Source organism: Diceros bicornis, chromosome 23 (genome assembly GCF_020826845.1).
Source record: "Diceros bicornis minor isolate mBicDic1 chromosome 23, mDicBic1.mat.cur, whole genome shotgun sequence".
In the NCBI taxonomy this organism is placed as follows: domain Eukaryota; kingdom Metazoa; phylum Chordata; class Mammalia; order Perissodactyla; family Rhinocerotidae; genus Diceros; species Diceros bicornis.
Window position 1 is genome coordinate 8,053,719 of NC_080762.1, and position 15,119 is coordinate 8,068,837.

Below are 15,119 nucleotides of genomic sequence, written 5' to 3' on the forward strand. Positions count from 1 at the left end.
TTTTTACACGAATTCACAGCATTTAAAAAAATCTATGTACTGTATCATGGAGTCCTTTCCCTCTGAATTTGTGTATTACCTGAAATTATGTCTGTTCTTTGGTGAAGGAAAGGATAGTAAAGGGTTTTTATTACAATTATGTAATAAAAACAAGAACAATATTGTATACAATTATGTAATAAGTGAAGTAACATTTCTTTTTATTTTTCCTAACCTTAGCTTTTAAGGCATGTTTCCTCATTCTAATTTTGCAGGATTTAGTGACCAAGTATATTTTTAACCTGTCCATATGGATAATTGTTTTCTAGATCAATCTAATCCTCCATTTCATGACATGAGTACTTTCTAAAAACTTTTTTTTTTTTTTTTTACCATGTAGTTGAGAAGCCTTATCCAGAATTTTCTCTTGAATTGTTAAAAGACACACCCAGTGTTCCACCTAGGCAGGTCTTTATTTAGGGTTATGTGATATTTGCCTTTTAACTGCCCTCCTCTGTGAGGCCTGTGATTTTTGTGGGCCTGTCTAAAGTTGTCTTCACGGATCTTATATTAGGTTTCTGCCTTTCAAATATAATGATTTATAAATTTCAAGAGCCCCCCCACCCCCCCAAAAAAACTGACAACAAACCAACCTACTGAGAACTTTCCTTGTTTTCCATCACACACTAACTGCTCACAGTGTCCACCTGCACTGCCCACCCTTGTCTCTCTTTTCTAAGTGGGGCTTATGTTTATGTAAAGGCTTATGTTTTTTCTTTTTATGTTTCAAGTTCTTAGGATTTATCATGCTTTTAAGAGTATTGCAGCAAAATGAACTCACAAAAATAGATGCATTTAATGATGCACATGATTGCTGCTGGAATGCATGGCAATTAGGCTTAAATAGCTTTTAATAATTGGACCACCAAAATGAATTGTGTTTTTCTCTTATTTTTAAATTCCTCGTTAGCTGTACACGAGTATCATTCACACATTAAAAGAAGGACCCAGAATCCTAGAGGCCAAGGCTGCACTTGTCTGAGGTGGAAGTTCCTTGTGCTCTGTGGCCATGGATCCATGAGGTCTCGCTTCCTTTGGCTGCCTTCTCTCTCCTGCCTCTTCTTGATTTGGCTCTGCCCCAGGGTGCTGAGAAGGCTCTCTACTTGTCACCCTAGTGGTGTCACCATGAGAGAGCTTGAAACTGCAGAAACTTGAGACTGCCATGCTGTTGCTTGGGTGGTGATGGTGTTGGGGTGGAGGGAGGGTAACCGCGTGACCTCCAGGCTTGGTTTCGGGGAGAAGGGGAACTAGCCTAGGTGTAATGCCCATCTTCTCCTGAACTGTCTCCTCTAGGTGATTCCTGTCCTGGCCTAACATTTCATTTCATACAAATGCTCTGAGGTGGAATGGTTTGTTGTAAGAGTTTTAGTCATTATTGATATTTAATGACTTCTTTTTTCTCTTGATAAGAGGAGAGAGAATAAGAAGTCATTCTTGGAGGAGAAGGTGGAGGAGTACAGGTGTTGGGAGTGGACTAAGGCAGCAGAAGCAGATGGATAATTCTGAAGACGCATTCCTTTGACTTCTGTGTTTGTTTCTGTGAGTTGGCCAAGTTCATCCTTTTTTTGCAAGAAGTAAACAGAAACCATGGAGACCTCTGTGGCCAGTGACTACATCTGGCGTCTTTTCCGTACTCAAGTCCACTAAGTATCTGAATTTCTTTGTTGAAAGAGGGCGTAAAACATTGTTTCCTTTACACATGCTATTTGGTAGTTGCTTTTTGGCTGCAGAGAACGCTTAAGTGTCTTTAGGGAAAATGAAGTTTATTGCAGGCATCTGGGTCATAGGCAAAGGCGGCGTTGCCTGTCTTCGTCCCTCATGACTGGTCATGTGGCGTGTATGCTCTCTCGTTGAGACTCTATTCTGTCCACTGTCTTTATAATCTCATCATTTCCATTTTGAGCTTGGCTCTTAAGAAGGCCCTGGCCTGCTGCCCTCTATCATCTTACATCTCATAGCAAACTGACCCATCTTTCCGTTTCCTAATTTCAGTTTTTGAAAGGGGATTAGATTGCCCAGTTAATCTTTTTGAACTGCCCCAGGAAGCCTATGACATGACCATTTGGGGTCTTTTTCAAGAAACAGATTCTGTGGGTAGGGCAGATCGCCTCAGAAGGGATGTGGCACCTTTGCTAAGATGTTCAGGTCATCATATTTTATCTGTTTCCTCATCTATGAAATGAGCATAATAGTGCTCTGTCAGCGTCACAAGGTTAATTATAAAGATCAAATATGTAGCTTTTGAGAGTTTTCAAAAAAAATACAGACGAGAAGTATTATTATAAATCCTGTTCAATACAATATCATTTTTTTTTTCTTTTTGGTGACGAAGACCCGCCGTGAGCTAACATCTGCCAATCCTCCTCTTTTTGCTGAGGAAGACTGGCTCTGGGCTAACATCTATGCCCATCTTCCTCCACTTTAGATGGGACGCTGCCACAGCATGACCTGACAAGCGGTGTGTCGGGGCGCGCCCAGGATCCGAACCTGCGAACCCCAGGCCACTGCAGCGGAGCGCGCGCACTTAACCGCTTGCACCACCGGGCCAGCCCCAATACAATATCTTAAATTTTCCCTAGGCATTTCACTTAACCAGAATTGTCAGACTGAACTTTTTGGTTTAATTTGCGTTTTACTTTTTGCTGTGTACTGAAACGTAAGTTCCTAGAGGATGGAGACCTTGCCTTTTTTTGTCTCTATGCCTAGGCCTCAGCAAGGTGCTTGACCATCTCTAGGCAGGTCATACAAGTTTGAATGAATGAATGGGTGGGAGAGGGAGTAGAGTGTAGTGATTACACGCACAGACTTTGGAGCTAGATGGTCTGGGTTGGAGTCGTGATTCTGTCGTTTAATAGCTATGTGACCTTGGGCAAGTTATTAAATGTCAAAGGACCTCAATCTTTTCCTTCTGCAAACTGGGGATAATAATGCCTAACTCAAGAGTGATTATGGGGATTGAATGAGTTAATCTGTATAAGGTTCTTAGTAGCATGCTTGGCAGAAAGCACAACGATTTCCTATAGTGTTGCAGGGCAGGCAAAGACGGTTACCTGTTGGTGAATTAATTTGGAAATACTGCTAGAAAGCATTTTTGAGATTGACTTGTAAGTAATTTGGGAAAAGAATGTTTGCTTTAATATATATGCAGTGTAACTTCATTTTAAAAATAATACTTGTGGAGTAAGGTATAAAAATAGCTCAGATTATTATTTATTTTAATAACTTCTAAGAATACCAAAAAAGTGTCTTATTGGACTTAAACGTATTAAATCCTTGTTAGGCCCAGGTGACTGTTTTGAATAGCTTTTTATGTTTTAGTTTGGGCAGATGTAAATTCGTAAATCATTTGTTACTCTTAATGAGATGGAAAATCATCTTATGTAGAACAAGGAAAAGTCATTTACTCATGTTTCTCAAAGAGCAAATTGACTTTAGGTTATTGGAATCCCTGAAGGGAAAAGTACTGGTGTTTTCACTATAGCTAAAGTATTTGAGGAAAGGATAATTTTTACTCTTTTTTCTCCTTTAAAATATGTGTACTTTATGAACAACTCTTGATCTTACAACCAAGAAGTGATGTTTCATGGAGCAGAGCTAAGCTGAGGGTATGTATCCATGGCACAGATCTGGGGGGACATGTTCCCCCACCCAGTTTCCCCTGAGCCCTGTGCCCCATCCCCTTTCCCATTTAGGACACAAATTTGAAAACTGTAATGTTGACTTTTCTTTTTATCTATATCTTACATAAAATGGATTTATTTTAAATGCCTACTGTGCACTGGGCCCAAGGCTAGGAAGCTCTGCCCTCTTAGCCAGTTCTTCTCAAATCCCTCCTCTGCCTGCATTTCAAGTTGCTATAGACTCTGTAGCTCCTGCTTACAAAGGACTCACTAGAGGAGACTGTTCTTTTTTTGTGTGTGTGTGAGGAAGGTCAGCCCTGAGCTAACATCTGCTAATCCTCCTCTTTTTGCTGAGGAGGACTGGCCCTGGGCTAACATCCATGCGTGTCTTCCTCTACTTTATATGGGACGCCACCACAGCATGGCTTGACAAGTGGTGCATCAGTGCGGGCCCGGGATCCGAACTGGCGAACCCCTGGCCGCCGCAGAGGAGCATGCTCACCCAACCGCTTGTGCCACCAGGCCGGCCCCCATAGAGGAGACTGTTCTGCTTCCACCTCCAAGAGACTGGGGACTTTTTTGGTGGAAGTGGAGGTAACTAGAGGAAGGAATGAGATGGTGAATTGGAGGGAGGGGAGAGATAAGTGCCAATTAGAAATGCAGAAGTCATTTTCCATAGGGAAAAAAAATAGCATGAATGGTATTTAAATTCCATAGATCTGTAAATTCTCCAATTGTGCCATTTTATGGATTAATAGATTTTTTTTTCCACCAGCCAGAAAACTCAGAACACCATTTATTTGTAGCGTTGTTGCAATGGGAAAGTGTTCTGAGTTCCCAATAGCAGGTTTAATAATTTTTTCCCCCCCAAAGCCCCAGTAGATAGTTGTATGTCACTGCTGCACATCCTTCTAGTTGCTGTATGTGGGATGCGGCCTCAGTGTGGCCGGAGAAGTGGTGCGTCCGTGCGCGCCTCGGATCCGAACCTGGGCCGCCAGCAGCGGAGCGCGCACACTTAACCACTAAGCCAGGGGGCCGGCCGCCAATAACAGGTTTAGAAATAAATTTTTCAAACCCAAATAAAATCTTCAAGTAAGTTAAAGTTACTGTTCAGTGTTTCTTTGTTGCCTCTCAGGACCTTTGTGAATTAAGAGGTGAAGGTGCTGGTTTTTTGCTGCCTTTAGTTTTATCCTACTGTAGTAGGATACAGTGTGATGTACATGGCCTTGCTCCTCAGGGCTATGGGAGCTCTGCACACTCCAATAGCTCTGTCTTTCCACGTCTCCTAAACATGTGCCTGTCTTCCATTAGGGATTCTGCACTTGTCTAAATTCGTCATTTATTTTGGAAAATTTAGGAAGATAGAAGTGGACATATGTTCCTGTGACCTTAGTTGAATCAGATTAGAACTGTATACAGTAATTAATTTAATGAAGTGGGAAATGCTTTAATATTATGCTGCTGTAAAACCGAAATTGTGTAGAAAAACATTGGGATTCACACTAACAGGAATTTTTGAAGTTTAGGTGGTTTGGCTATAGAGATCTGGTTTATCTCTGAATGCTAATGTCTGTCAGATACCATCTATATTTTGAGGAAAATAGTAGGAGTTATTTATTGTTGATGAGCAGCGTAAAATTAAAATCCTACCTAGAAAGAGATTTGGGTAACTCAGAAAGACGTTAAGAATATGTAAATATGGAATATCTTAAATTTTAAATTATTTTAAGAAATTCTTAATATTTATTTTAGCTGAACAACTCTGAAGGTCTTTACTGGGTGTAAATGGTAAGCCTAGAATAAAATAAATGTAAGAATTCCTACTCTGAAGGAGCTTGCAGTATAATTCAAACGGATTCTACAACAACCTTTTCAGTATCATATTTAGGAAGCCATGGCATGGTTCTCTCTTTTGAGATATAAAACTTTAAAAGAATTTGTTGTTAAGTAATTGAGATTTGGTTTGAGTAAGAAAAGATACTTGGCAACTGAAGTTGAAAGGAACTTTGGCTATTTATAGATAGCTAGAAACATGTAACTCAATCAACTTATTCTATAATTAATGTTTTTACTGAATGGCCTGCACACAGGGAGACTGTCTTTGGCAACAAGCTACTCAGTTATCATTCCAGTCTTTCTGTATCTGTCCCTGTCTTCTTGGTCTTATTGTCTACTTCTCTTTTACAGAAATCTCTTCCCTGGAGCTTGACTTTAAAATTCTCCACTAATATATACACGTCCTTTGTGCATTTATCCCTCTGCCTTGCTTTGTTAGGTACGTTTATATTGGAGAATTTTTTCTAGTCAAGAACATAAATACCTTAAGTGGGCACTTGATTTTTCTTTATCCTAACACTAGATGCATTCATTACCCTGTATATAATAGAAATTCAACTACATTTATGAACTGATAGATATTTGATATTTTGGAAGGATTGGGTTTTATTGTTCGCAGGACAATTTATTGTGGAGACTTTTATTCTTTCCACCAAAAATTATGCTTGATTCTCAAAAAAGTTTTTCAGAGAGAGATCTAAATTTGATTTTGATTTTAGGCACAAGTGAATTTGAATTGAGGAAGAAGAGAGTTCTGAGAAGTGAGACAGGACTCCTTGTCTCCCTCCACTCCTTGTAAAGAACACATCCCTCTATCTGAAAGCAGCAAAGTTGCCAAAGGCACTTGTTTACATCCAGTGATATTTACTCTAAGGGACTATAGGACACAGATGTAGTATTTTGGAGTGCATAATATTTTTGAGATCCCATAGTACATATGGAAAGCATCCCAGAGGCTATATAAAAATTAATTGCCAGTATTTGAGTTACTTGATTTTTCTACTCCCACTACATTAGTTAACCTTTAGCAGTCGTCCAATGACTGGTATCATTGAAACTTAACATACCTAAAAAGCATTGCTGTAGGATTTCCTTTCTTTCTTGTTTAGAAACTTTTGATTTACCGTACCTGTTACTAAAGTGTCTTTGTTTCTTGTCACACTTTCTTCAAAGCAAAGAGGAAGATACATGGCTAGGACACCTCTGAACCCTGGGGGGGTGGGGAGGGGAGTGTTTTTCCCTTAAATAAAAAAAGGAATTTTTTAAAAACAATACTTTAAGATTAGAGTATGTTTATATTTCTTTAAAGTACTTTGTATCTCCTGCTAGGATTGCCATTGTTTTTTTGTTTGGTTTTTTTGTGGGGATGAAGATTGTCCCTGTGCTAATATCTGTGCCAATCTTCCCCTATTTTGTATGTGGGATGCCGCCACAGCATGGCTTGATGAATGGTGCACAGGTCTGCCCCTGGGATCCGAACCCGCGAACCCCAGGCCACCACAGCAGAGTGCACGAACTTAACCACTACATCAGCTGGCCAGCCCCTAGGGTTGCCATTTTTTTTATGAGGAGCTACTACATATATTTAAATTATTTGTCTATAGAAATGAGGGTAATGCTTTATTTGTCAGATCACTTAGTTCCTAAGATTTTAGGGTTATTTAGGTAAATTACATTTTCACCCGTTTTCCAGTCCCCTATCCTATAGATTGGAAACCGTATCATCTCCATTTTCATAGGCAAAGGAAAGAGACTGATCGCTTTTAAGCTTAGTTTGAAGCCTGAAGCTTGAAAGCAAAGTCCAAGCTCAGTGTTCTTAAAACGAAAGGCCTGTTCTAATTGCTTAGTGGAAACTGATACTTGGTTAATCTGCTTAAAGCAAAATTTCTTCAATAAATAAGCCAAAGGGTTAGATCTCTGTTTCCTAAATTGTGTGTGGAACACTGTTACTAGGTGTTCCATTAAAGAAGGGTTTTATGGTCTAATATTTTGGTGTAAACAGAATTTACTGCAGGACTTCTTGTAGCATATGATATCCTAGCGTGTATTGTGGATTCCTAACAAATTTTTAGCAAGAAGCATATTCCAAATTTGTTTGACCTAGGAGCCCTCCCTCCCTGTTTTTTGTTTTTTGCAGAATACTTATCACTAATGTTTTAGGGAACACAATTTGTGAAACCCCCAGATGCTATCTCTTTATATGTGTAAAAATGTTAAAAATTGTATACTTTGAAATTAGTAAGATATGTTGTGTTTTTTGGTAGTAGTCGTTGTTTTTAAATTGTCCTTCTTCTCCCGGCCACGATCCATTTCACCTATACAGACATACCCTGTAGACTCTCCCCTTGGTGAACATGTTTCCACAGTAAGAATGTTTCTTGCTTTTTAATACCCAAGATTCATAGAACACAAGGCTTTTAATATACCATTTTTTAGCTTATGTTCTTGTAGGGAAATTTATATTTATGCCTCTAAACCCAATATGACATTTTAAACACAAATGTGGGGGAAATATTTCAAGTTAGATTTTTAGTATGATGTGGACATCTTGAAAAACAAACTCAGTGTCATCTATGAGGATATATGCTATGTCACTGTCTGGAAACAACAGAAAATCTTACTAACTGATCTTCAGGAAACAGCATTTTAGGCATTTTACAGTCAACATGATAGTCTGTTAATTACATATTAGAGTTTTGCTGTGTGTTATGTTTTAGAAATCGGTTGAGGGTCTTGGGTAGATGTTACATATTACTTTTTCCATTCAAAAGAATAGGACAACTTAGTGTTTTTTTGTACAACATTGGTTTTCAGGTAACGATTACTCCACTAAGTTAGAGAGGCTATTTTAACTCATTCAGTCCTTTTAACAACCCAAGCAGGTGGGTGACATTATCCTCAGTTAACCAGAAAGAGATGGAGGCATGGAGTGGTAAAGTAACTTGCCTGAGGTGCTACAGCTCGTAAGTGGCAGGGCTGAGATTTGGGCCAGACAGACTCTGTCAAGGTCCTCACCACTATGGGGTTCATGGAAATTCTTTGTTTCCAACTTTTGTCAACTGAATGTGGTTTTAGAAGTATATACAGAGCAAGTTAAATTTCAACTGAACATTTGATTGTCTGGTGGTTTGTGTGCATGGTTATAATAAAAATTCTGCTTTCTTTTGTGCTTTTAAGCAATTCATTGGTAGTAAAATAGGCACTTTGGGAAATCACCTTAATGACTTTAAGGCCCCATGATACCATTTACTGCAATGAAGTAGTAAATAGTTTTATTAAATTCTGCCACTTAGTAAATAATTTTATGTGGCCTTGAGGTGTCTCCTGGCATTTTGTGGTGAGCTATTCATGTAACTGGGGCAAATTTTTCATAGAGGAAAAGAAAACAAATATTTATTGAATACTCTCTATGTTCAAAGCCCTTTAAAATGGAATTTGTTTTATCCTCATAAGGGGAGAATTATTATCCTTATTTTAAAAAAGAGAAAGCTCACGGAAATGCAATAGCTGGTCTCGGATAACACAGCTTGTATATGGATCAACTCTGATTTGAAGCCTGGTCATTTGCCTTCTACTGAGAGGCACAGAATAAGTGCAGTCATCTCCCTTCAGAGTTTTTCTCCCTTCAAAGCATGTGTGTCTGAATGACAGTGGGGCCTCAGTTTATGGGAAGGATGTCTTCTGTGGCAAGCCCTGATCTGGGACTTGCAAAGTAGCAGTCTGGGTGTACCATGGCTGTGGTGGGGCCGCAGGAGCCGATGGGGAAGTAGAGTTTCCTGTAGATAGAGTAGAGGAGAAAACCCTGGGCTGAGGCCTCTCTTCTCTCGCCATCTCTTCAAATGCATTGAAAATCTCCCAGAACCAGCATGACACAGTAATAAGATATGCCAGTAGAACACCACCACTGCCACCACCACCACCGTCATCATTGCCATTAGGTGGTTGTACCTTTCTATAAAATCTGAATAATCAGATTCTCCTTATCCCTACAAATAGAACAATAAGACAGCTGTGAGTCCACATTGTCTGCAGGTCTTCCCCAACAATCTGGATGGTCTCAGTGCCCTTTCTGTTGCATGAGACCTCTCCACTGAAATCCAAATGAGCAATTCTCTTTAGCTGTGATAGTGTGGAAATGTTGCAGTTGCTGATGAACAACTACTTTTCACTTAGTAAAGTCATTCAGAGACTTCAAGGGGCCACAAGGACATTAAAAGTCTTGGCCTACCACATACCCGAAAGTCTCAAAATAAAATGTGTTTCAAAAGCACTTTTGATTAAATTACTGAAAATATTTAAGAAGGTGGTGAGTGAGGGCTGGCTGACTGGAGAGCATATATTTGTAACTATCTTTTAGCCATGGGTGTTTTGCATAGCAAATAGATTTTCTTAGTTTATACCTATTAACCAAGTGATCAGCTCGCCACAGCTCTTTCTGCAGCTTCCCCATTTCTAGGCAAAATAATTTGAGACTTGTCAGAAAGCCAAAAGTTGGGGATTGCCTTATTCTTGGTCCTAAACCTAGACCTGTTTTATAAATAGTTGATTTCCAGGCCAAGGTGTCCCTGCATGATGTGTACCCATAAATGTCCTGCTGCCACAAATTGTCAGTCTTAGCAAAAATAGAATTCTGTGTCTATTCAAAGTGCTCCTGCTTTGCTAGGATGCCATCCTGCGCTGCTTTACAGGTAGAGTTCTTTGAGTGATGTCTGCATGCCTTCCTATTTGTCTGCTAAGAGTCTGTGCCTTTTTAAGCTCCTTGACATCATGTCCTTATATATCCTTGACATGATATCCATTGTATATGTACCCTGGCAAATGGTTTGCACAGAGCCATCTTCCAAAACTGCCGCGTCTGCAGACCCAGTGCAGGGAGGGCAGGGAGAGGGAAGGAAAATATGAGCCCTGTGCTGCCGGGGAACCCAGGCGTGATGGACTAGCCTTGAGAAAGGAGCCTGCTCAGGTGAGCTTAGCTCCCTGGACAACCTGCCCCTTTGAGGAGAAGGAAGGAAGGAAACCTGCATTTTGTAAAGAGTAAAACATTTCACAGTGTAAAAACAAAATCGGCAAAAAAGCCCAGGCTGCCCAGCCCTTGTCTTGGGCCGGTGGGCCCAGAGGTCTCAGTTGAGAGAAGGAAGAGGTCCCTGGGCATCAGGGTCAAGAACAGAAAAACGAGCAGAGGCCTAGAAGAGGAGAGCAGTTATGGATGTAAGGGACAGTTGCTCTGTCACCTTACAGAGGTGCTGGCAGTGTCAGCACTGTGGCGGCTCAGGGCCAGGTCCTGGTGGCTATGAGAGGAGGCCGTGCCTGAGGCACCCGTGGCCATGGTGGTGGCCTGCAGGAGCAGCCAAGGACCCGAGAAGGCATCTGTGGGCTGACCAGGAGTGGGAGCATCAGGCCAATGGGCATAGCAGTCACCACAGTCACCAGAGCTCCTGGCTGCAGGGAGGCACATATGTAGCCTCCTGGCAGCCTTTTGCGGACCTGAAAGCAGACTATGGGTGGGAGAAGATTCCTGCAGTTACATGCACGGGGTATCCGCCAGAGCCCATTTGTGTGTTGCCGTTGTGGGGTAGTTCACGTCCTCTCAATTATTCTTCCTGGGTGGGTGGCCGGGGAAGCACCTCTTCAGGTGTGCCTTCTTTTACTTTTTAATTGATACTAACTTTTAAATTTTTGTTCTGTGAACCCTTGGCCGGTAAGTTTTAAAGCTTAGAGAGAGCCAGTCTTCAGATTTCTACCTGAAATCCTAGTAAACCAAGCATCTTGAAGAAATTACTGAAAGAGTGAATTTCATTAGGAAAAACTAGGTTACTGGGCAAAATGTTAAAGTCCACAGAATTTGTTGTAGGTTGAGAGAGATCTTTCTATGGGGATGGCTGAAGCAAAGGGTCTGTTTGCTTCCGTGTCTCTCCACCCCCAGTCCCCATCTCCTTGCTCTGTGAGTGGAGTTCCAGGGGCTTCTAAGTACCCCATGCTGATAAGAGCTGGGCAAAGTCTGTGCAGTCCTTTACCAAGGACTGGGGCAGGGAAAGTGTTGGTGTATTTGCATCACAGGTGACCATTTCTGGGTTATTCACTCCCCTCCGTCCCCCTCAGGTACTCACTGCTGCTTCCCCCATCTCATTTTTATTAGTGGACTAAATGAATAATTGAATAACCTGTTAAATTGCAAGGATTTTGTGCAGTAATATAACAATGCCTCATGTTACTCATCGAAGAACAGCTTAAACTGAGCCCAGTATATAAATGACCAAGATGTACAGCAATTGCTATGCTGTTTTTGCATACCACTAGCATCTTTTTTCAGTAAGTCAAAAGTAGTTTATATTGAATCAAGGATGAGAGCACTGAAGTGAATTTACAATTTCAGAGATTTTAAGAAAACTTCCAAATATTGTGAAAGCGTGTAAGATTTATTTGGTCCCTCATGAATCTTCTAAATTGTGGCATACGTTGTTAAGCTCAGGAAATCATAGTATGAAATGCTTTTCTTCTCTTTGAGAGAATAATAAATGCTACGAATCTACATTGTGCTGTATTATTGATATGTATCCTCTTTTCTGTGCATGGATATTTTCAAAGTGAATATTTACATTATTTAGTATTTTATTTGCATGACATCTTGGGTAAGAAGTAAATAAGGGCAGTATTAATGATTCATTTGAAAATGAACCTTATCTGTAGATTCTAAAATTGTACTTGTAAGTAATGTCAACAATCAACTGTTTCTTTCCTATCTGAAATGTCATCATGTTTTATTTGGACATGAATCATTTTACATTTGGAGAAGTTATGTGTTGTATGTAATGATAGATGACTTGAAACTAGGGTAAAATCTACCACTTTTGTTTAAACATCAGATATTTAGAGTTTTCCATTCTAAGTATAGCCTTTGTAGGACTGTATCTGATATGCATATCCTTAGTTCAGCAGTGGTTTTATTCATTTTCATGGCATGTGCCATTGTAGGCACTGCACGTATATGAAGATAATATTCACACTTTCTGACTAAGTCATTTGGTTCATTTTTACCTATAATTCCCATACAAATCATTTCACATATACACATATATATGGCTTTACATGGGCAGGAAATTTATATTGATTTTGTGATGAATAAAGTGTTATAAATGAACTGTTTAGACAAAGCAGAAATTAACTATCCCCCTTTTAAAATTAAATATCAAGTTGACTTAAATGGTCAAAACCTCTTTGTAGTTGCGGGACTCAAAATGGAAATTTGAAGGCTGGGATGCCAGGAGTGAGGGAGGTAGAGAAAGAATTGTTCTTGCAAGGATGCTATTTCTCAGGTCCCCATGAAAAGCAAATGGGAAAATGTGTGATTTTTCTGAGTGATGAAAGGAATAGAAAGCTATCTATATGTATATATTTTGCCTTCACACTTAAGAATGATTTCTGAAACTATGCCAAAAGGACATCTTAATGCAAAAATAATGTGTAAGTGCTGCTTGGCAAGCCGTGCTGTGGCGGTGTCCCATATAAAGTGGAGGAAGATGGGCACCGATGTTAGCCCAGGGCCAGTCTTCCTCAGCAAAAAAAGAGGAGGATTGACAGACGTTGGCAAAGGGCTGATGTCCTCGCAAAAATAAATAAATAAATAAATAAATAAATAAATAAATAAATAAATAATAATGTGTAAGTGGATTATCATTCCTGTGTCTTTCATTGAAGTACTCTGGTGGAGTTTTCAAATGCAAAAACAGTAGCTGCCCATTTCTCCTTCCTGGGGGAAGCTCCCATCTTCATCTGAGAGAAGAATTATTGCCTGTCAGACTTCTCCTTGTTGTCTTTCATGCTAGAGATTGATAAATTTGTTCCCAAGTTGGCGATGAGGCCTCAGCAGCCTGACTGGGGAGTGATCATTAGTGGTAGCAACTACTTATTCCTCTAGAAATTTAAGATTAGCCCCCTTGGTTTAGCTTGTTCAATACATTCCAGATAAAAAAAGAGGAACAGCACATACATTTTTGGATGGTAAAGAATTACTTAGAATCTGCCTTTACTTAGCCTTGTGACATTGAGATTCTCAAGGAGGTAGAAAGAAAATAGAGATTTTTATATTAAACAATAGTTAGATACAGTGCATTAGAATCAGTCTACTGAATCTCCAAAAGATGGAATCATAGTCACTGGTAGCAGCTGTATTTGTTTTTGTTACTCAGTGTTGTAGCTGTCAATGATGAGACATCTTTAATAAAACCTATACTATGTTAATTTCTTGAAGTTTGTTGAGCAGGTACTTTGTATTCTGTCCTGTACTAGGCACACTATACTATTCAGAGATAAACCCTTGTAAGGAGTTTTCAAATTTCTGCTAAGGATGATGAACTGTGTCACATATCTGTGATAAAGGACAGGAAGTTACAGTTACTATAATAGAGGTTAAAAAAATCAACAATCTTGTTATGGATGTTTGCAGAGGAAAGACATCTTACATTCAACTAAGAGGATCAGACAAAGTTTCAAGTTTCATCTCGCTGGAGTGTTTGGGTAGGATTCAGCTTTAGAGGAAAAAGGTAAGTACATTCTGGGGAGAGAGAGGTTCAGATGGGGGTAATTCTATCAGGATTCTAATTTGGCTCGAGGACAGGATGCTCGAAAGAGGAAGAAAAGACTGGAAGGGAGGTTGAGGCCAACTTGTAGTAAGCTTTAAAGGTCAATCTCTAAGATTTGAGACTGAAGATTTGGGATTTCTTTCAATCATTGTCTGCTATGACCTGCCCACTTTTCAGAATACCCAACTGCTGTATCATGGACCCTTGGATCCACTGAACTGGGACAGGTGTAATGCAATGGCATTGCGGTGAAAAGAGGGGGCTCTGGGTCATGAGACAACATGGTTTCATATCTTGGATCCAGCACCTACTAGTTATGTGACCTCAGGTGAGCTACTAAACCTCTCTTTGCCTCCCTGCTGTGTGTGAGGATTAATGAGGTAAACAGTGTAAAGCACGCAGGTCCATTGCAAATAACTAAAGAAGTGCTTGGTCCCTATCAAACTTCTTATGCTGTCTGAGACAGTCTCCTCCCCCATCTGCCCTGTGATGACCTTACTTCGCAATAAGTCTGTGAATGAATGCAGAGACAGACAAAGTGTGATGAGGAGATAGGGAGATGGTCAGCACAGGTAAAGATGTAGGTTAGAAGAAAGGGTGGCTTTTTGTATGAAATGTAAGTAGTACCTATAAGTTCACTTCCTGTAATGAAGGCTGCCTTCCTAGAACAAAGATGCTTGTACCTCCTTCCCATGTTCAGGGAAGAGAATAAACGGTTTTCAGGCCAGGCTGACGTTTGAGCCTGACCTCAGGTGTCCTGATGAGTCCTCCTTGGTGCCTGAGGAGAAGGAAGAGGTTATGGCTTGGCAGCCCCAGACAGCAGAAAACACTTTCCTAACCCTAGGGGTGAGGTTTCAGCTACGAGCTCTGTCATTAGGTCCTCAAACCCTTAGTAGTTGCAGAGCTAACATTTGTAGTTTCTACCATTTGCAGTAACTCGGACGGTTGGAAAATGTGGTAGTTGACAGTTTGTCTGAGACTTGTGAACTAGAGTTGCAAGTCCTGAGGCTGTGGTACATAGAAGCCAGTCCCTAACAAGTGAGCC

The 15,119-nt window shown here is 40.3% G+C and overlaps 1 protein-coding gene across 4 annotated transcripts in view; it reads left to right on the forward strand.

The window, feature by feature from the left end:
• Positions 1 to 15,119, forward strand: part of ARHGAP18 (Rho GTPase activating protein 18) — a 171,538-nt gene that overhangs the window by 56,361 nt on the left and 100,058 nt on the right. The window contains exon 2 of one of the 4 annotated variants that reach the window (XM_058566314.1): positions 13,939 to 14,035. The exons of the other annotated variants lie outside the window; for them this stretch is intronic. The gene's annotated coding sequence lies outside the window, so the exon portion shown is untranslated. The remainder of the gene's footprint in view (positions 1 to 13,938; positions 14,036 to 15,119) is intronic. 4 annotated transcript variants of the gene reach the window in all.